The 23,434-nt window shown below is 40.1% G+C and overlaps 1 pseudogene; it reads left to right on the top strand.

Moving 5' to 3' along the window:
* The first annotated feature begins 1,986 nt into the window (after positions 1-1,986).
* On the top strand, positions 1,987-2,680 carry LOC118729513 (annotated as a pseudogene).
* The last annotated feature ends 20,754 nt before the right edge of the window (positions 2,681-23,434 follow it).

Genomic DNA, 23,434 nt, shown 5'->3' with positions numbered 1-23,434 from the left:
AAAGCACAGAGACACCCTGTGGCATGGCTCAGTGGTTGGGCATTGACCTATGAACCAGGAGGCTGCATTTTGATCCCTGGCCAGGGTACATACCTGGGATATGGGTTTGTTCCCCAGTTTGGGATGTATCTCTCCCATCATTGATGTTTCTATCTCTCTCCATCTCCTTTCCTCTCTGAAATCACTAAAAGTATATCTTTTTAAGAAGTCCTAGCTGGTTCGGTTCAGTGGACAGAGCATTGGCCTGCGAACTGAAGGGTCCCTCATTCGATTCCGATCAAGGGCATATGCCTGGGGTTGTGAGATCGATCCCCAATAGGCGGCATGCAGGAGGCAGCCAATCAATGATTCTCATTTGTGATGTTTCTATCTCTCCTCCCTTCCTTTCTGAAATATATATATATATATTTCAGAAACAAAGAGCCCAAACAAAAAAGGATATAAATAGTTCAAGCAGGATAAATGTCTCTTTGGTTGCTGGAGACAAACCAGAACTAGTTTGTGTTCATTTAACTATGTGACTCAAAGCTTTCCATGAATATTGTGTTATTGTTGTTTTCTAAGATTTTTTAAAATATATATTTTATTGATTTTTTACAGAGAGGAAGGGAGAGATATAGAGAGCTAGAAACGTTGATGAGAGAGAAACATCGACCAGCTGCCTCTTGCACACCCCCTACAGGGGATGTGCCCGCAACTCAGGTACATGCCCTTGACCGGAATCGAACCTGGGACCTTTCAGTCCACAGACCGATGCTCTACCACTGAGCCAAACCGGTTTTGGCTGTTTTCTAAGATTTTTAAAATCTGTTTTTAGAGAGACAGGAAGGGAGAGTGTAAGAAAAAGTGAGGGAGGGAAAGAGAGGGAGAGAGTGAGAGAGAGAAGAAGAGAGAGAGACCAGGAATTGAACCAGCAACCTTTCGGTGCATGCGGTGATGCTCAACCAACTAAGCCATTCCGGCAGGGGCTGAATATTCTGGATTATAGAGGTTTATTCTATAATAGTTGAGACTTAACTTTATATACACTGGATATTATATGTATTACCATATTTTTCGGACCATAAGATGCTCCGGACCATAAGACGCACCAGTTTTTAGAGAAGGGAAATGAAGAAAAAAAAGATTCTGAAACAAATAGTGTCCTAAAATATTTTATGTGCATTAAAACCCAACATCACAGTCATAAACACATGTAATCAACCCTGTAAAGTAAACGGCAGCATTTAGAACCATTTTAGAGCCGGGCAAGCACACAGAGACCACACAGAGCTGGGCAAGTAAAAAAACTTTTTAAAAAAAAGTATATGTGTAGGCTATATTTGGACCATAAGACGCAGGGACTTTTTCCCCCCACTTCTGGGGGGAAAAAAGTGCGTCTTATGGTCCGAAAAATACGGTATATTATTTAATCCTAATTATAATTCTTTAGAGCAGATATGATGTCCATTTATTGATGAAGCAACTGAGGCTTAGAGAGGCTAAGTAATTTTGCCAAGGTTGAAAACTAATGGCCCAACCAAGTTTCAGACCCATGTTGCCTGACTCCAAAAGTTTGTCTTCTTTCCATACAGATCATCAATTCCTTTTAACTCGAGTTAGTTCAGAATAACCTAACCATAGAAAATGGATTCTTACCTGATATAAAACCCGTCAACACCCTGTTCTGTGCTTACCTCTTTAGTTCATCTCACACTTCCTTCCCTGTCCTGGCCCTGGCCCTAGATTACTAATAATTCCTGGCCCTAAATTACTAATAATTCACACATTGCTATGAACTTCTGCACATACTGTTCCTTTTTATCTGGAACATTCCTCTACTCTTTGTCCAGGAAAATCCTACTCATCTTTCAGCTCAAGCTCCACCTCCTCCAGGAAACTTTTGCTGCGGCATCCCTACTCTCACCTCTCCCCTATCCCAAAGATTGAGTTAGTGACCTCCTCCCATAGTGCTTTGTGTTTACTTTTCTTAGAGAATTTGACATAATGAGTCTAAATATTTGTTATTTGATGACTTTTGAAGTGAGGTGGGGGGTGGTAGCTGCTGTGTGGTGGGCTTGCACTGTGGCTGTTGGCCTGGCCATCCTGGGGCAGCTCTCCAGGGATCAGGGCATCACCCCACGCTGGAGCACCAACATCGTGCCCGAGTTCTTCTCACTTGGCATCCACAGGGTGGCATTTATCCATTTGAAACCTTTGAGTGTAGAAATGTGGACTCACCTTGCTTGTAACCATTGATCCTGAGCTCATGAAATACCTAAGCAATGTGGATGGAGCAACTAAGAGATAGGTTATACAATTGCTCAGTGTGGAAACTGGTGGTAGTCATCTCAAATATTGAAAGTGGTGAGGTCCTTGAAAGATGGCAGTTTGCTACTAATTGTGACAAGACCGCCAGAGATGACACTCTGAGCACAGTCTCAGGAAGCTATCCAAGATGAGATCTGCTGGGTGATCAGACAGATCACAGCTATAGTGACATTCCTGCCCCTGTTGGGAGTTTCTTGTTCATTTGATCTGTTGCTCTGTACAGATTAAGTTTTTGGTTGTATCTGAAACGTGGGAAGAGTTGGGACCACAGTTCATTATCAGTTCTGAGCAAGTCCACCTGAGTTCCTTCACTGCTACCATCCACAAGGTAAACGGCATGGTGGCCGACAAAATCCCTGTCCGTGGCTGAAGATGAGCAGAGAACAATAATGGAATTCTCAAATGTGTTTCTTGAAACCATGTCAACTATAGTTCATGATTTACTTCACTGATTTTAGATTGGGAAAACCTAATGTTATACTTTATTGTACTGTACATTTTTATACCATTTTTTGGTATCTGTTTGACTTTCCATAAGGTTGACATTTTTTGCACACTGCTCAGAGAGAACCAGCAGATTATATCAGCACTGTAATGTCAATTCCTTTGAAGGTAGTAACTGGAGATGGGGAACTTTTGCTATAAAGCAAAATGCTTTTCTAAATCAGACCTTTTGGCCAAGTGGCTTGACTCAGAAAATAGGTAATTATAAAACAGCAAAAGAAGTCTGAATATTCAGATTCTTTGTTTAGGTCCTAAAGTTTCTAATAATTTACATTAACAAAATATTCCTAGAAGGTCCTTTTGCCATTTATTTCATTTGTATAGCTCCCATATTGAAAAACGCTCTATTTATTTTAATGTATATAATTTACACTTACAAAGTTGTCACTATTTCTATTGTTTAAATTCCAGTTATACAGAACTCTTAGTACCTTTTCGTTTTATAAAATCAAACTTTAAATTACATTGATAAATAAAGTTAAATGTGTATGTTGGAATACATACATACATATTTGTTACTTGCCTGACTCACTGTACTAAACAGTATGCTCCTTGAAAGCAAGAACCACACCTTATTCTAACTGAGTCTCTAGCCCTAGCATGGTTTCCAACAGATAATAGGCATAAGATAAATATTCGATGAGTAGATCATAGAGTGGTGGTAAAAATGAACCTGAAAGTGGGCTTTAAGCGCCATACATGCTGAATGCCCAAGATGGTCACCTTAGTTCCCGCTGCTGGCTAAAGAACCAGCCTGTTGACTTTCCCAGCTCCTCTCTTCCTGAGCTTGCAAGAGGTGCGTGTGTGTGTCTGTGTGTGTGTGTGCATGCACACACACATGCACACATACACACACACAAATGATAACATGGGAGATAGTGGCAGATGGGGTTGAGAAGCCCGGGGTTAGGAAAGCCTGGGAATCTTAGAGACAAAGTCTCTACTTAGATGTGAAGGTGGAGGCACAAGGAAAAATAAACCAAAGAACTTATATACTTATATACATAGCCCATGGACATGGACAATAGAGTAGTAAAATCCTGGGAGCCTAGGTAAGGGCTGAGTGTATGTGTGTGGGGGAAATGAGAGACATCTTTAATACTGTCAACACTTTTTTAAAAAGTCTCTAAAGACAAAACAGCCCCTCCCTATGTAGATTCCAGATTTATTTTATCTACAAAGGGTAGGACATTCCTCCATTCCACATGTAGCAACTAGAACAAAATGCTAAGAAAAAAAAGGGAGCTGAATTTTATTGAGAAACAAAATGATTGTAGAAGAAAAATAATGAAGATCTTCTGGGAAGTGCCAAAAAATGTATCATTCAATAGTTTTACTGAACAAAAATCAAAAGATCCCAACCAGAATGTGTGAAGCATAAACAGATTGCGCAGATGATAAATGGCTCTTCTGCACAGTTTCTTTTCATTTCAGTTACAGATAATTTGATGAAAAGAATTTATATATTCCAAGTTTGCCAACATAGTTTTTGTTTTGACAGTTCAAAGAATGTAGCAACTTCCTCTAATGAACTTTGAAGCCTTAAGAAGTAGAAATTTGATACTCTACAATGCTTAAAAAGTATTTATAGAACTGGAACTTACAACTTGTGTTAACTAAATATTAGAAAGAAAAAAATAGAGAGAGGCATCAGAAAGAAATTAATATATACTCTAAAGGGCTGATATCTCCTTTTGATTATTCAATTACTGCTAAAAATAATTGACAGTGATAATTATGGCTACTAATTTTACTGAGTGCTGATGACTACATGTGAGGCACTGTCCAGATTCTGGAAATATAGTAGGAAGCAAAACAGATAGGTCTTGTCCCAGGATAAATAGACATTATACAGATAATCACACAGATATCTACACAATTATAAGGTTTGTAGGCACATAAGATAAAAAAAAAAAAAAAGAATAATAAGGAAGATAATCAGGGAAGACCTCTTTGAGGAAGTGATATTTAAATTTTGGCCTGAAGAATGAGAAAGAAGCAGCTAGGTGAATAGTGGTAAGAAGAGAATTATAGGCAGAGGGCACAGAATATGTAAATATCTTGACATTGGAAAGAGCTTGGCCTTTTCAAGAAACTGAAAGATTTTAGTTGTTTTCCCATTGGTCCTTAGATTACTTCCTGCCCCTGCCCCTCGTCCCTGTATGCCAGTATTACCCCTGTAGCGTATGTCAAGCTATCTTGTCAGGTGGTTCTCGATGTTTGGCCAACAGGAGGGACTGGTAAGAGATTAGAAGATGAGCAAAAGGAAGAAGCTAGGATATCTCCCCCTTTATTTCTGATTCAGGAGAGCCTCTACCACAGTAGTGATGTTTTCTCTGTGGCTTTAGGTTTTTGGCTTTGGGGCAAACATGAGGACAACCCCCTCCTTTATTTTGGAAATAGGATAGTTGGCTGGGGGCATTCTTTACAGTTTAATGGCACCTTCCTGTACACAGGAATGTGGTCATTATTACAACCAACCTAGTTCCTTCTTTCTAGAAGGTCATAAGTTGATAAGAAGGAGGAAGTTTAACAAATTCACACATAAAAACTTCATCCTTCTATATTCCCACTAAAAGAGAAAAACAATTCTGTGACCCATTTCTGGAACAGCTTGCAAAGCTATCAAATTTTTGGTCATGGGAGCCAAGATTTTTAACAGTGACTCACATGATCAGAAATCCACATGGAAGCAGCTGCCTGTATTTCCCCCCCCGCCCCCTTTTTCCAATGATAGTGAGTGGGAAAGTCTACCCTTAGCATAGGAAAATTGCATGAGATCTATAGCAAGTAAGTTATACATTTATAGTAATAGTTATTAATTGGGCACTAATTCTGTTCTAGCTCTGTACTAGATACTTTACATATATTACACTTTCATGATAAATCAAAATTACCCTCTTACAATTGCATAAAAAATATCTAGGAATAAATTTAACTAAGGATGTAAAGGACCTGTACTTGGAAAATTATAAGACATTGAAGAAGATAAAAATAAGTAGATGTATATATTGTGTTCATGGATGGAAAGAATTAATATAATTAAAATGTCCATACTACCCAGATCAACCTATAGGTTCAACACAATTCCTATCAAGATACCAATGTCATATTTCACAGAACTAGAACAAATATTCCCAAAAATTTTTATGGAGCCTCAAAAGACTCCAAATAGCCATAGCAATCTTGAGAAAGAAAAACAAAGTTGGAGGAATCACATTAGCTGATATCAAACTATACTACAAGGATATAGTAATCAAAACAGCATGGTACTAGCATAAAAATAGACATATAGATCAATGGAACAGAATAGAGAACCCAGAAATAAAACCATGTCCATATGGTCAATTAATATTTGGCAAAGGAAGCAAGAACATACAATGGGATAAAGATAGTCTATTCAGTAAATGGTGTTGGGAAAATTGGACAGATACATGCAAAAAACAAAAAAGGGAAAGCAGACCACCTTTTTACACACACAAGAATAAACTCAAAATTGATTAACAATTTTTTAAAATATATATTTTATTGATTTTTTACAGAGAGGAAGGGAGAGAGATAGAGGGGTAGAAACATCAATGAGAGAGGGAGAGAGAGACATCAAACAGCCGCCTCCTGTACATCCCCCACTGGGGATGTGCTGGCAACCAAGGTACCTTGACCAGAATCGAACCTGGGACCTCTCAGTCCTCAGGCTGATGTTCTATCCCCTGAGCCAAACCGGCTTAGGCTGATTAAAGATTTAAATGTTAGACTCAAAACCATAAAAATCCTACCAGTAAATAGACAGTAAAATCTCAGACATTTCTCGTAGCAATATTTTTTTCTGATATATCTTCTTGGCCAAGGGTAACAACAACAAAAGTAAACATGTGGGACTACATAAAACTAAAAAGTTTTTGCACAGCAAAGGAAACAATCAACAAAATTAAGACAACCCACCGAATGAGAGACCATATTCAATAATGATACATCTGAGAAGGGGTTAATGTCAAAATTTATAGAGAACTTATACAAATTATCACCAAACAAATACAAACAATATAGTTAAAAAATGGGCAAAGGACCTGAATAGACATGTCTCCAAAGAGAGCATACAAATGCCAATAGATATGTAATCATCAGAGAAATGCAAATTAAAACCACAATGAGATATTTACCTCACATGTATTAGAATGGCATTCATCAATAAATCAAGAAATAATAAGTGTTGGAGAAAAGGGAATCTTCTCATACACTGTTGGTAGGAATGGAGACTGGTGTAACCACTGTGGAAAACGGTATGAAGTTTCCTCAAAAATTCAAAATGACCGCTGGCCAGGTGGCTTAGTTGGTTGGAGCGTTGTCCCATACACAGAAAGGCTGTGGGTTCGATTCCCCGTCAGAGCACATACCTACGTTGCAGGTTCAGTCTCTGGTCAGGGCAGGTGTAGGAGGCTACCTATTGATGTTTCTCTTTCACATGGATATATTTTCTCTCTCTTTTCCTTTCTCTCTGTGAAATTAATAAAAAAAAATAACAAAAGAAAAAAAACAGCAACTAACATATCCTTGGGTATTACAAAAAAAAGTTTAAAGAAATTTTAAAAAATTAAAAATGGAACTGCCCTATGACCCAGCAATTCCACTTCTGGGAATATACCCGAAGAAACTTGCAACACCAATCAGATAGAATGTATGCATCCCTATGTTCATTGAAGCATTATTTATAATAGTCAAGATATGGAAGCAGCCCAAGTGTCCATCAGTAGATGAATGGGGGAAAAAGCTGTGGTACTATAGAATACTACTTGGCCATAAAAAATAGGGGATCTTACCCACTGTGACAGCATGGATGGACCTAGAGGGTATTATGCTAAGTGAAATAAGCCAGTCAGAGAGACAAATAACATATGATAAGTTATATGTGGAATCTAATGAACAAAACACGTGTCCCTCTCCACCACCCCCCTCCCCTGCAAAAAGAAAAAAATAAAGAATAGAAACAGACTCATAGAGAACAGACTGACAGCTGTCAGAGAAGAGGGAGGTTGCAGGGCTGGGTGAAAAAGATGAAGGGATTAAGCAAAAAAAACCCAAAAAAACAAACAATTCATAGACACAGACAACAGTGTGGTGATTACCAGAGGGAAAAGGGGGTGGGGAGAGGTAAAAAAGGGTATAGAGGGGATGAGTGGTGATGGAAGGAGACTTTATTTGGAGTGGTGAATGCACAATACAATATACAGATAATGTATTATAGCATTATACACTGGAAACCTATATGATTTTATTAATAATGTCATTCCAATAAATTAAATAAAAAGTATAAAAAAATTTCCCTCAAGGTTGTTAGTATTATCACCTCCACTCTGTAGAAAAGAAACTGAGGTTTTAGAATGTTATGAAACTTAAGGTAAAAAGATGGTAATTTGATACAAATTCACATCTGTTTGACTTTAAGATTCACAATATTGTCCTATGCTATAGTCTCTCTCTCTCTCTCTCTCTCTCTCTCTCTCTCTCTCTCTCTCTCTCTTTTTGTCAGTAATCTCATAAGAGCTCAGTTGCATGATGGATTACAAATTTATAGTTTGGATAATATTGAGCTTTAAGTATAAATCAGTAGTTGAGCCAAGACTGCTGATATGTGACGAGTAGCAATGAGGTAGAAGCAAGCGGCTATTAGATCCTGTTGATTAATGCACTTACTGGGGAAGTGAATATAATTTCAAGAATTTGTTGCTTTTAAATAAAAATTCAGATGATTTGCAATAATCTCTAGCTGGTGTTGGATGCCCAGAATCCATCCTCTTGGAGTACAGACTGGGGCCAAGTAGATTTATAGTTGTTTATATTGAAAATAATGCAATAATTAATAAATAATAATACAAGAATAAATTCTGTTTCATTCTCACAACTGTAAACTTACTTTCCCCCCCACCCTGTATTATGATCAATTCATTCTTCATCACAGAAGGTACATATGAGGGTGTTCAGTGCTAACTCCAACTAACCGCTGTGGTTCTCTGAAGTACTGTGCAAAATTCTTTTGGGAGTGAATCAGAAAAGAGAGCCTTGACATCTGCTATGTCTTTGAAGTATGATGAATGCATAGGGAAATTTATACTCACCACCCCTGCCTTAGTAGCCCATTGCTGGTACTGAAAAATGCCTTAACGCTTTGAGTTTCCTTCTTCTACTGGACTTCCCAGGCCAGTTCCTCAAACCCTTACAGAACAGGTTATTGTAATACAGGATACTGGCTGTGATTAGGACAAAAGCATTACTCCTTTCTCTCTCTTTCTTTCTTTTTCTTCCTTCCTTCCCTTCCTTCCTCTCTCTCTCTCTCTCTCTCTCTCTCTCTCTCTCTCTCTCTCTCTCTCTCTCTCTCTCTCTCTTTCTCTTTCTTCTTTCTTTCCTTGTTCTTGAAATATACAGCTATGAAGAAGAAGAGGAGTAATCATGTTTGCTGATGAAGCACACAGAGGATGAATGACCTGATACCACACACACTAGACCTGGAGCAGCATGAATTCAGGGGACCTCACAGAGGCAGGAAGAGAAGCAGGCATGCACTTCCTCCTGTGCCTGTTGCTCTCTGGGACGTGCACTATGCCCCAGCAGGATGTAGGACAAACGCTGAGCACTAATACGCTGCAGGCTTCGGGAGGCACCAGCATCAACTCGGGTGTAACAAGGGCCTTGGTCTGAACCTTGGTGGACTTCCCTTTTCTGCCATGTCAGCACTCATGGTTGGGACAGTACCAGAGCATTCCTGATTTGAACAGGAGCTCAGGTCCAAGTCCTCCAGGAACAGGCTGCTAGCCCTGTTCCTCCACTTGAGTATTCTCTTGGGATGTTTACCAAAGGTCTTGCCCTGCAGGAAGCCAATTCTCAGTCTAGGAAGCCTGCCAGGGGGTAGTGTTAGATAAATTAACCTTTACTGCTCACTGCTGCAAAAAACCTGAAGCCCCTGAGTACCAGCTAGAATTGAGAACATCTTGTCAGAATATGTTGGGCTGGGTCTTTGCCAACACATCAGGTGGCTTGGCCTCTAGTACTTACTAGTGTATTGTGATCCTATCTATCAAAATAAATTGGTAAAATTAAAAAAGCTCTCATTTCATGGCTCAGAGTAATTTTTTCCACTTCTCCCGTCTTAATTCTTGGTAGTTCCATAATAAGCACGTGTGATTTTTCCAATGGCCTTTTAAAGTTCACCTTTAACAATCCTTTGACCTCATCAGGACTTCCAACCCTTTGTTCCTGATACCTATTCCCTGTCAGCCATCCCCTTTCACTTCTCTCGCTTGCCATCTTAAAAACGGTCTCAACCACTATCATCATTTCTGTGTATGGACCCTCAATTCCTTTGCTTCTCTCTTGTATCAATTTAGAAAAACACAACCCTGATTACTCTAGCTCTCCACCTAGTCAGCACGGCATGTGGCTGAAGGAAAGCACACTACCCTGTGATTAGCCCCATTTAAAATTTATATTATAATTATAAACATCAAATGGGCCTAGTGCTGCTGCCTGGCAATCTCACTATATTTCTTTGGTCTATTCACCAATCAGCTTTCCTACACTGTTTTCTACCATCTCCTATCTTTTCAAATCCTTGACATACTTGCTCCTTCCTTCATCCTTGCCCTCAGACAATGACCTTTCTTCCTCCTTCCCCAAGAAAATAGAAGCACTCAGAAAATACTTCTTCAGGCCCCTGCTACACATTTACCCTTTAGAAGATCTGCACCCACAGACACTGTCCTTAGGCCTCTTACTAGAGATGAGCTATCCACATACCTATCTAAGGCCACCACCTCTAATCCCTGTCATGTATATGCAAAGACATCAATGCAGTACATTTCTTCCAATAAATTTCTTCTCTTCTTCCTGCAACATTATATTTTTCTTCCTCACTGGATTATTCCCATAAACTGCTAAACATTATATTGCTTCTTCCTAGAAGAAGCAATATAATGTTTATAAACAAACTCTCTCTTGGTCTCTGTCCCTCCTATAGCCATTGCCCCATTTCTGTTACTTTTAGCAGCAAAATTCCTCAAAATAGTTGTCTGTGCTTGTCCACTGCTGTCTTGGATAATTCACTGCAGCCCAGCTCCTGGCCCCACAACTCCATTGGAACTCCTCTGGTCAACTTCACTTGATCAGAGACATTTACATCGTTAAATTCAGTGGCTCATTCTCAGGAGCATTTGGCAGTTATCCTCATGCTTCTCTCTCATGTACCTCCTTCACTAAACTTCCAGGACACCACATACTCTTGGCTTTCTTCTCATGTCACCGGTCACTTCTTATTATCCTCCACTGGTTCCATCTTTTTTCTCAGACTTCTTACCATTGAGGCTCCAGGGCGCAGTCTTCGGACCTCCTCATTTTCCTACGTATGCTCACTGCCTTTGCAGTCTCATCTGGTCTCTCTAAGCTTCGTTAGAGTGGTCCCAATGGACCTACAGTCTACAACCAGTTCAGTTTTTAGGAAGCGGATATTCTGGAGTCTTGACTGACTCTCTGGGTATCCACTGTGCCTCTCCACTCAGACTCATTGGAACTGAAACATCTGTCTCCCAGCCAAATGCAAGCCCTGGTAATTGTCTGGTTGATTTTCCAGTCATTAGGGTTGCCAGATAAAATACAGTTGGGACACATTGATGTTTGTCTGCAATTCTAATTTAATTATGTTTTTATTTGCTAAATCTGGCAGCCCGACCAATATCTGATTTTATGGCCCATCCTTGTGCAATCTCATTCTTCGTATGCATGGGAGATGTTCAAGTTCCAGTATCTCCAAATCCCAACCCTTGGTCTGATAAAAAGACTGCCCCTAAAATCCATGAATTTATTTATGTGAAAAGTCCCATAAAAGCACAAAAATTAAATAATGTTATGCCACCTTTAATAAACCACCTTTGCTTTTTTTTTTTTTTTAAGTAAATTATATACATGAAATTTCCAATCCTATTTAAAACTCAAGTCTATCTTGAGTTTTAAATAGGCTTTCAATTCATTTCTGGCTTAACCTCCATATACACATTGGCCTTTTATACTTTTAACTGCATTAAACATTTTTACTTATACCATGAATATAAATGTTTCCCGCTGTCCTTGGAGTTAGGATTCCAAAGATCATTCTTCTTGCCCTGAGTTTCCCTCATGTTTGAGTTTTTTTCACCTGGATGCAGTGGATGCTTGATGTTTGGGTGTGTATTCTGTCCCTGTTTTTAAAATGTGCATTCCATTGCTCCCCTATGTTTCTAAAGCCAGAGTTCAAAACCTGCTGGGAGGTGATAACACTGAGGGCTGGCATATTATTTCACCAGAGCCCCATGTCCTGCGACTGTTCCTGCCTGATGCCAGGGGTGTTGTCTGCAGCTGACTGTCTTTCCTCCTCACTGGTTCCCAGCCAATTCAAAGCTACGCCCCAGAAGCAGCAGTCCATGGTGGGTGTTGTATTGGCTTGTATGTTTGCTTTGGAAGTGTTCTCCAGGCCACATTTATGGGTCAATACTTTTCAAACATTTATTTGTGCGGGTAGTATAGGATTCCTCACATATGTTATCACATGGTAGCCCCAAAGTGAACTAAAAGGATAAAAGGATAGTTGCTCTGGTTGATGCGTGGAGAGGGCCTGGAGCCCTGAGCTGTGTGCTCCTCACCCCATACCCCTTCGTCAGGATGCACCCGAAGGTCTTGGTGGAAGCCTTAGTGTGCCCGTTGCTAGAAGGTAGAGTCACAACGGTAGACCACGGGCTGTTCATGTATTTTGTTTGGCCTGGACAGTGTTGCCCTTCATTGTATTTTCCCCCGCAACATTGTATTTTCAAAATAATCACAATGACGTCTCCCAGCTGGTGAACCTGATATTTCCCTCCATACATCTAAATATTATGTGCTGGTTGCTATTTTGGATTTGCTGGAGTTAGATGTCACCTATTAACTGCTTACCATGGAAGATGAAGATTAAACTTTCTTCTCTTTCCTCTTTCTCTTGAGTCAAGTAGTATACAGTTTTGTACAACTTTTAATATTTCAGATAGTTAATAAATGTTTTACAAATTCGTTTGTTTAGCTTTTAATGGACCTTAATTTTTTCCACACATTCAAACGTCTGTCACATATTTGAATATATAATTTCCCAAATGCTTGTACGTGCCAGAAATTATCTGTTCCATTCCCTTTACACCCAGCTTCTCCCTCCTCTGCTCCAATCTGGACTTCCAGGTCTGCAGCAGAGCTACTGCCATGGGCTTTATACGCTTCCATTTCGGGTTCCCATGTCCTGGAGACCATGTTTTTTTTGTGTGTGTTTTTTCCTAATGTATTTCCTCTTTTTGTTGGAGCACATGCTCATGCTCTGATCAGCCTTTGGAAAAATGATGCATGGAAAATAAGTACTGAATTTTTGCTATCTGAAAATATCATTATAAGGATAAAATTCCAGCTTAGAAATCATTTTCAATCAGAAACGTTAAGACCTTTGTCTTCTCGCTGTATCTCTTCATAAGTATGCATGTTGCTGTGTGTCTTTTTTCAGTCTTTGTACTAACATTCAGTTGGCTCTTTTAATCAGGAAACTCGAGCTCCTTCAGTCCTGAAAATTTTTTTTAATAATTTATGTTTGAGTAAGACATTCTTAAAGTATTAATTGGATACCAAAGAGGAACATAAGGACAAGTTAGAGGACTAATCATTTGTCTACAGATAATAACAATAATGACTGTAAATGGGTAGAATCAGCAAATTAAAACATTAAGCAATTTTCTGAAGTGGTACAAACATCAAATGCTTTGACTAATTTTTTAAGAATCCACCTGGGAAATTATTATATACTAGAGGCCCAGTGCATGAAATTTGTGCACTGGTGCGGGGGGGGGGGGGGGGGGGGGGGGGGGGGGTAAGGTGTCCCTCAGCCAGCCTGCACACGCTCCAATCTGGGACCCCTCAGGGGATGTCTGACTGCCCATTTAGGCCCGATCCTGGGCAGTCAGACATCCCTCTCACAATCCAGGATTGCTGGCTCCTAACTGCTCACCTGCCTGCCCCTAACCGCTTCTGCCTGCCAGCCTGATCACACCCTAACCACTCCCCTGTCAGCCAGATTGATGCCTAACTGCTCCCCTGCCAGCCTGTTTACCCCTAACTGCCCTCTCCTACAGGCCTGATCACCCCTAACTGCCCTCCCCTGCAGGCCAGGTCCACCCAACTGCTCTCCCCTTCAGACCTGCGTCCCACCCAACTGCCCTTCCCTTCTGGCCCGGTCATCCCCAACTTCTCTCCTCTGCTGGCCTGGTCACCCCTAACTGCCCTCCCCTGCAGGCTTGTTTGTCCCCAACTGCCCTCCCTTGCAGGCCTGGTCTCTTTCAACTTTCCTCCCCTGCTGACCATTTTGTGGTGGCCATCTTGTGTCCACATGGGGGCAGGATCTTTGACCACATGGGGGAAATCATCTTGTGTGTTGGAGTATTGGTCAATCTGCATATTACTTTTTTATTAGATAGGATAGAGGCTTGGTACATGGGTGGGGGCTGGCTGGTTTGCCCAGAAGAGTGTCCTGGATCATGGTGGGGGTTCCCTTGGGGCATGGGGTGGCCTGGGCAAGGGGCCTGTGGTGTTTTTCAGGCTGGCCACACCCCTTGGTGACACAAGTGGAGAACTTGTTATCTGGGGTTTATTTATCTTCTATAATTGAAACTGTACCCTTAAATGGAGGCCAGGGCCCACCAGAGTGTGTGGAAAGCTTGGCTTCCTTCATTGCCAGGGAAACCCAAGCCTCCCTCCTGCTTGCTCTGTGGCCGTAGCCATCTTGGTTAGGGTTAATTTGCATACTTGCTCTGATTGACTGGTGGGCGTGGCTGGTGGGTGTGGCTTATGGGTGCAGCAGAGTAATGGTTAATTTGCATATTACTCTTTTATTAGATAGGATTATACCATTAAGGCTAACCAACTCTCTCCTGGTCTAATTTTCAGAATGTCAGTTAGAGTAATACTTCTGACCTCTCTTCTCACTGCTTACTTATTCTTCCCTTAGGAGGAAGATAGATTATGTGATTGGGAGATTTTATTTGTAGGAGATTTTATTTGTAGGAATTGGGCGTGCTCTGTACATTCTGGCATCTCTCTTTATTTGTATCCAGCTTGACTACAAGAGGGAGGCATTAATTCATTAATTATCTCCACCTTGTATTTAGGGGGGCTTATCCCAGTGGGGAGGCCTACAGTTGCTCATCCTGCCTGTGACTAGGTGTGAACATTGTCTAATTAAGGGGAATGTACTAGGAAGCTCATTGAAATCACACTCTGTTTTTAAATATCTATTTAATAGTGTAGAGGACTCCCTGGGAAGGCACATGGGCAATTTTCCTTAATTATCATCAGCTTAACTCAAGGTGTAGGCAGAGCCACACCTTGGGAACATGGTTCCCCAAGATGGTGGACAAGTTGTCAACTTGGCCTTCATATCAGCCCAGGTGTCGGCAGGAGCAGGACTAGATATGTAAATCAGGCATGCTAGGGCCTACTTAAGAATGCAAATAAGTTGGTGTTACTTCCTGGTATTGGGGGTATAAAATAAATGTGCTGGGAAGGGTCGTCGTCTTCTTCCTGTCTCTCCAGCAGACAGGATGGTGGCCCACTCAGCTCCCAGATTAAAATCTATCTCTGTGTCTTCTCTGTTTATTTCTAATATTTCTCAATCCCTGGCCAGCTCCACTTAGAACTGGTTCGTTCATCTCTCTTTCCATGCGGGACTCGGAAAAGGGAGATCCCCGCCATGTCTGGCCTCTGCCACATCAGGCCCCCGCATAATAGTAAGGTAATGATTGATATTCATCTAAGGGACTTTGTATCTATGAATAGGCTCTGAAGTCAGGAGAACAAATGTTATTGTTCCATAAAATAACACCATAAAATATATAATATGGAGAGAGAAAAAGAGAGAGAGAGAGAGTTATTTATCTGAAATCATGGGTGACTTAAGGGATTCAAGAACAGTTTTGATATTGGTTGGTTTTCTCACTGACCTGAAACTCAACACCCATGTCATTTGTAAAACTACCATATATTGTTCCCAACAACTGAGAATAGAGAATCACACGTTTGCCAAAATGTTCTCATAGCCTTGTTGAGTGAGTCCTGCCAAAACTAACATTAACCTTTCTCATTAATAACATAGGGAACATCTGAAGCTGTTCCCACTGTGAGAAATTCCCATAGGAATCAGGTCAATGAAGACGTTTGCCTCAATGCACTTGTGTGGCAGTAACACATTTGGAAATAATAGCTAAGAAGCTACTATTAATCCAAACAGGACTCAGATTTATCAGCCTTTTAAAATCTTGTTTGTTGAAAGGATTTATGATCCCATTAACTTTTCAATTTGATAAACTTTCCCCATAACAAATATATAGATAATCACAGCCCTTGCAAATATGTTACATAACCAGGTCATAAAATGGAAAAAAACCACAATGTCACATTTTTCTCATATTTAAAAGATTCTTTTTATTCATCCATTTTATGAATTCATTTATTAATTGAACAGATATTGTATGTGTATTAGATGTCAAACACTATGCTAGATACTAGGAGATTTTTTAAAAAGGTCATTAAAAGGAAGACTGACATTGATATCTGAAAATTTTTTTCTTGGATCTGAAACAATTGTCAATTTTCCCTGATGTTATTCGTATAGTTTCCATCTCTTTTCAATAGAAAAATGTTGGTAACTTGTATTTTCATAGGAACTAATCCATTTTATTTAGGTTTCATACTAGCCAAAGCTAGTACAATCCCCTTGTAATTCTTTGAATTGCCTTGATACATCTTACTTCCCCATTATGTCTTAGTATTTTGTGTATTCACGAATTCATGTCCTCAGGAAAGAAAATAGGCTTGTTATATTGGTTTATTTACACACACACACACACACTTTTAGTTCTAAAGTTTCCATTTTAGTTTCCCTTATATGTTCTATTTCATTCTAAGATTCTCTATTTTTTAAAATTTCTTTCAGGTACGTTAACAATTTCTTGTTAAAGTATTTTTCTGATGGCTGTTTAAAGTCCTGTCAAATAACTCCAAAGTCTGTGTTATCTCCTTGTTGGTGTTGGTTGTCTTTTCTAATTCAAGTTGAGATTTCCTGGTTCATTGAATGATGAGTGATTTCAATTATATTCTAGACATTGTGGGTTTTGCATTGTGAGACTCTGTTTCCTCTTTAATCTTCTTTTGTGCAGGTAGCCATCCTGTTTAGGTTAGCATTTTTAAAATGTAAACAATACAACACACTATACTTTTAGAAATTCTGTTTTGGCATTAATTCACTTTTTTATACAAAAAAACCCCACCACCACCAACAACAACAAAACAACCTCTGTGGGAAGCTACATGCACTTTGGCTAACATCACTGTCCACTTTATAATTAGCAAAGGAAGAACTGCCATTTGTTTGTTTACTGTTCTTATTTAACTTTTAACAACTCTTCTTCTTTCAAGATCTGCAAGCATTTTATTATTTATCTCCTCCTACCAAGAGCTACCCAGGCCACTTTTCTCTACTCCACCTACTCTAGCTGTGTCCTGGGCAAGCTAATTAGGATGTAGGTATTTAATTTTTAATGCTCCAGTAAACCTTCCTGAGATATGAAATCTTGCAGAGCTTTAAGGCTGTCTCACCCTAAGCCCTTACTCCATAGACAGCTGGATTCTGACTCCCTCTCCCAGTCACTCCTTCCCCACAGCCCCACTGACCTTTCTCCTCGAGGGCTCCTGGACTGCTTTCCAGAGAGATGTTTGTACTAACACTCAGTTTAGCAGCAGCTGCTGCTAATTAACTTAGATTGCTCCTCCTAGAAGAGTGATGCAATGGCTTCTAAATATTGGACAGAGCTGCTTTTGAGCATCGTGGGATTATTCAACTGGCAAAACAAGTAGTAAAATCAAAGTTAAATAACTTTCTCCCCTGTACTTAGGCTTTAGACTTCAGAGAAGGAAGGCCAGTGGGACTGTGGGGAAAGAGGGAGGGGGAGAGATAATTAGGACTCCTGGCTGTATATGGAGTGAGAACCCAAATACCTTGAGAAACTCCATACCTCAAAAAGATTTGGGGGAGTATCAAAAAGTTAATTGAGTAACATATATTCTGGTTAACAACTAAGAACACACCTGAACTAGGGGGGATGTGAAAATGGCCTGGGATAGCTTTAGGTAGGAAAAGAAAAATAATAAGGAGATAAGGAGGAAGAGATAAGGAGGGTGGTGTAGGTAAACCCAGTACTCACCTCCTCCCGCAATCACATCAAAATTGCAACTAAACTATAGAACTATCATTCAGAACCACTTGAGTTCTAGATGAACAGGAGTCCTACAACTAAGGGTATAAAGAAGCCACATCAAGACTGGCAGGAGGGGTGGAGATGAGACAAGGGTTAATCCCATACCTACATTTGGCAAATAAAAATTAGGAAGGATATCTGGACTGTGAGGTCCACCCTGAGGAGCCAGAGATCCCAGCCCCACACCAGGCCGCCAAACCCAGGGTTCCAGTGCTGGGAAGAGAAACCAGCAGGAATTGTGGCTGAGTGAGATGGAGGGCTGCTGGAGTTCCAGGCAGTTTTCCTGAAGGGATCGACTCACTGGACTCACTTGCTCTAAGGTCCAACTCGGGGGCAGCAGTTTGAAAGGCACCAGGAACTTATAAGGAGGAACTGAATTGTCTGGCATCAGGGCCAGAGCTGGGGGAGAGAGGGAGGAAGAGCAGCTTTCTTCCAGACAGCTGGCAGAGACCATTGTTCTTTTTCTGAGATCCCCATCCCTAGAGTCTGTAGGTTAGCACCATATTGGAACATCCATCAACCTGGCTCACTCCTTTTGCTTTGCCCTTGTGATTCCCTGAGACCCACACTACCCAACTTTCAAGCCCACCCAAGCTGTTTCCAGTGGCTTGTGCATACAAATGGCCTGTTTTGACTCATGCTTCAGACTTCCTAAAAATCTCTCAAACAAACAGCATCTGGCCTCGGTGTGCCCTATGGCTCTCACTAAATGGCCCCAGGCCTGGCACCAGCAGCTGCTGGCTTTGGTTCCTAGCTTGGCCTCACCTAGAAACCTCCAAACCCAGCACAAGTAGCAGCCATGAGTAGATCACTTTGTAGCTCATGCAGGCTGGCCCCAAGCAGAACACAGGCAGTGGCTAACCTTGGCTTGTACCTACTGGAGGCCCCAAAGCCAGCACATGTGGTAGAAGCAACACCCAACCACTACTATAAGTGACACACTTAGGGGAAGACTCACTGGACACCAGAGTCCTGATTAAGTTAGTCCTGCCCTTTGGGGTGAGCCCCTGCTGATCCTCCATGGAGATCAAAACCAGTCTTTGCAGCATATCAGCCTAAGGGTAAATCCTGCTCAGTGATGTTCCAACATCAATCAAGGCTCAGCTATAATAGGAGAGTGTACATGCTTGGTGTACACAATTCACATGGGGGGCAGTGCACCTGGAGAGCCCAGCTTGGATGATTGGGGAGGTTCTTCCACTGGACCCTACAGAACACCTGCTACATTGGTCCACTCTACCACCCCTGGAAGACATAGCAGCTCTATGTAATACACAGAAATAAGCACAGGGAGGCTGCCAACATGAAGCAACAAAGAAACATGTCTTGAATGAAAAAACAGAAAAAAACAAAACAAAACAAAAAAAAAACGCCTGAAAAAGAACTAAACAAAATGGATACAAGCAATCTACTAAATACAGAGTTCAAAACACTGGTTGTATGACTGTTCAAAGAACTTATGGGAAGAATAGAGAACTTCAACAAAGAAATAGAAAACATAAAAACGAACTAAAAAGCATAAAATATAACCAGTCATAAATAAAGAATACATGAACTGCAATGAAGAATACATTATAGGGAATCAACAGTGGAGTAGATGAAGCAGAGGATCAGATCAGAGATTTAGAGGATAAGAAAGCAGAAATACTCAGTCAGAACAGCAAAAAGAAAAAAGAATTTAAAAAAATGAGGATAATATAAGGAGCCTCTGGGATAACTTCAAGTGTACCAACATTCACATCACAGGGACTCTGGAGAAGAGAGAAAGGAAATAAAAACCTATGTGAAAAAAAAAAATAATGACAGAAAACTTCCCTAACCTAGTGAAGACAATATATATACAAGTCTAGGAAACACAGAAAGTCCCAAACAAAATCAACCAAAAGAAGCCCACACTAAAACACATCATAATTAGAATGCCAAAGGTTAAAGACAAACAGAGAATTTTAAAAGCAGCAAGAGAAAAGCAGTTCATCATCTACAAGGGAGCTCCCATAAGCCTATCAGCTGATTTCTCAACAGAAACTTTGCAGGCCAGAAGGAATTGGCATGAAATATTCAAAGAGATGAAAAGCAAGTACCTACTACCAATTTCTCTACCCAGCAAAGCCATAATTTAGGACAGATAAAGAGCTTCTCAGATAAGAAAAATCTAAAAAGTTCATCACAACCAAACCAGTATTACATGAAATGTTAAAAAGTCTAGAAGAATAAGAATAAGGATAAGAATAAGAAGGAAAAAAAGAAGGAGGAAGAAGAGGAGGAGGAAGAAGAGGAGGAGGAGGAGGAGAAAGAAGAGGAGGAGGAGGGAAAAAGAAGGGAAGAAGGAGAAGAAATAAAAAAAATATGAGTAATAAAATGATTTAAAAAAATACGTATCTATCAACAATTGAATCTAAACACCCCCCCCACCACACACACACACACACACACACACACACACACACACAAAATAAATAAACAAGCAGATCAGAAACAAACTCACAGATACAGAGAATATTTTGATGATTGGCATATTGGGGGTGGGGAGTGAAAGGATAGGTAAAAAGGGTGAAGGAAATAAGAAGTACCAATGGGTAGTTACAGAATAGTCATGGGATGTAAAGTACAGCATAGGGAATATAGTTAATAATTTCTAATAACTATCTATGGTATCAATAGGTATTAGATTAATCAAGCTGATCACTTACTAAATTATATAATGTCTAATCATTGGGTTGTACACCTAAAACTAACCTAATATTGTATGTTAACTGTAATTGAAAAATAAAAAATTATCCAAACTAAAAAATTTAATAAAATAATTATAGACTTTGAAAATAGAAGAGATGTTAAAAATTAAGAGTAGTGAAGGAAAAATGAACCATCTCCTTGCTTTCCTAGTTTTTTTTTTTTTTTTTAAATATATATATTGATTTTTTACTGAGAGGAAGAGAGAGGGATAGAGAGTTAGAAACATCGATGAGAGACAATCATCAACCAGCTGCCTCTTGCACATCCCCTATTGGGGATGTGCCCGCAACCAAGGTACATGCCCTTGACTGGAATCGAACCCGGGATCTTTCAGTTTGCAGGCCGACACTCTGAGCCAAACAGATTTCAGCCTGCTTTCCTAGTTTTAAAGTGATCAGTGATGCTAGCCAAAGTATGGGCTGAGTGTCTCAGAGAGGACTTTGTATAAAAAAATGAAACAATGCCAAATCAAGATTTTTAGTAGTATAGTATATTGTAATTGTTTACATTTAGCAATTTAATGCTTTAACATCATAAAAAGAAGCATATGATTGTTCTTTATAAGAAAATTCTAGATTTAAATTTTTTAAATTGTTAACTTTTTAAAAGTTTTTATTTTTATTGTTGAAAGTATTATAGATGCTCCCCTTTTTCACATTAACCCTCTCCATACTGCACCCACCCCCAACCTCTGGCCTTTATCACATTATTATCTGTGTCCATGGGTTATGCATATATGCATATAAGTTCTTTGGTTAATCTCTTTCCACCCACCTGCCTTCACTCCGAGATTTGTCAGTCTGTTCCATGCTTCTGTGTCTCTGAATACATTTTGTTCATCAGTTTAGTTTGTTCATTAGATTTCAAATAAAAGTGAGATCATGTGATACTTGTCTTTCATTGACTGGCTTATTTCGCTTAGCTTAATGTTCTCCAGATTCCTCCATGCTGTCTCAAAGGGTAAGAGAACCTTCTTGTTTTACAGCTACATAGTATAAATGTATAAATGTACCACATCTTTTTTATTCACTCATCTACTGGTAGGCACTTGGGCTGTTTCCAGATCTTAGCTATGGTAAATAGTGTTGCTATGAACATAGGGGTGCATATATTCTTTCTGATTGGTGTTTCTGGGTTCATAAGATAAAAAGCTTCAGCCCAGCAAAAGAAATCATCAACAAAATGAAAATGGAACCACTGTATGGGAGGACATATTTACCAATGTCCTCTATCAATGATACATCTGATGAGGGATTAATTTCCAAAATCTATAAAGAACTCATACAACTTAGCAAAGGAAGATAAATAATACAATTAAAATATGGATAAAGGACCTAAAGAGACATTTCTCCAAAGCAGACATACAGATGGCCAAGAGACATATGAAAAAATGCTCAAAGTCACTGATCATTAGAGAGATGCAAATTAAAACAACATGGTGTATCTCCTCATAACGTCATAATGGTTACCATCAACAAATCAACAAATGACAAGTGCTGGTGAGGATGTGGAAAAAGGGAACCCTACTACACTGCTGGTGGAAATGCAGACTGGTGCATTCACTATGGAAAACAGTATGGATTTTCCTGAAAAAATTAAAAATGGAACTGCCATTTGACCCAGTGATTCCACTTCTAGGAATAGATTTAATTAAAAAAGGAAATTATACCCATGATGTCATCTTCTCAATCCAAAGTGTATGAAAGGCATTCCCTTCTTTTATACCCGCAGCGGAGTCTTCGGGTTGAATGTGGAGCCTTAATAAGAAAGCTTCATGGGAAGCCTGGGCCAGAGAGGAACCCTTTCCCTCTAATCGGCCTGGTAGGTCATGTGTTGAGCAAGGGGAGCCTGCTCCTCTCTGCTGTTCATGCGGGAACTTGTAGCTGTGCTTCCCTCATTAGGCAGATCAGTGGCCTGTGGGCAGACTATGCAGGAGCAAATAAGACTTCTATGTGGGACCTGACCCACCACCTTAAACCTGTTTTCCCGCTGGCTATGTGACAGGTGATGGGAAGGTACGTAGTAGGAATGGGAGGAGGAAAAATACTTTTCAACAGGTCCCTAATGAGTTGAGTGAATGAGGCCTCTGACCTCTAGATGGATGGGTTGCTCTGCTGGGCCCGAGCCTCTGAGATGGCTGTGCAATTGTGCATGCAGAGTGTTTACTGGCTGGCCCTGCAGCAGTCTGTGTGCTCTGTCCTTCAGCTTCTTGTCTCTATTCCACAGGGCATTCCAATATCTGGCCTCTGCCCAGCACAGCCTGCTTCTCAGACCCCTTTCCTGCTCTTCCATCTTGCTTCTGCTTGTGGACTTGGATTAAAGAGCTCTGAGAAAAAGGTATGCATATGACAGCAAAATGCACTCAATACAAATAATCCTGACCAAATTACTGAGCTCAGGACTATGGAAAAGGAGGATCAATGAAATAAAGAGTAAACATGTCAAAATATTTTACTCAGACCATACATTTGAGTTAGGTTTCAGAAAAATAATTTACTGCAAATATAATAGAGAAATATGCAAATTAGCCAAGACACCTTAATGTCACA

The sequence above is a fragment of the Pipistrellus kuhlii genome, unplaced genomic scaffold, assembly GCF_014108245.1.
Source record: "Pipistrellus kuhlii isolate mPipKuh1 unplaced genomic scaffold, mPipKuh1.p scaffold_m20_p_3, whole genome shotgun sequence".
Taxonomy (NCBI): Eukaryota; Metazoa; Chordata; class Mammalia; order Chiroptera; family Vespertilionidae; genus Pipistrellus; species Pipistrellus kuhlii.
Note: the sequence above shows the minus strand (reverse complement) of the source record. Positions and strands in the feature narration are given on the sequence as shown.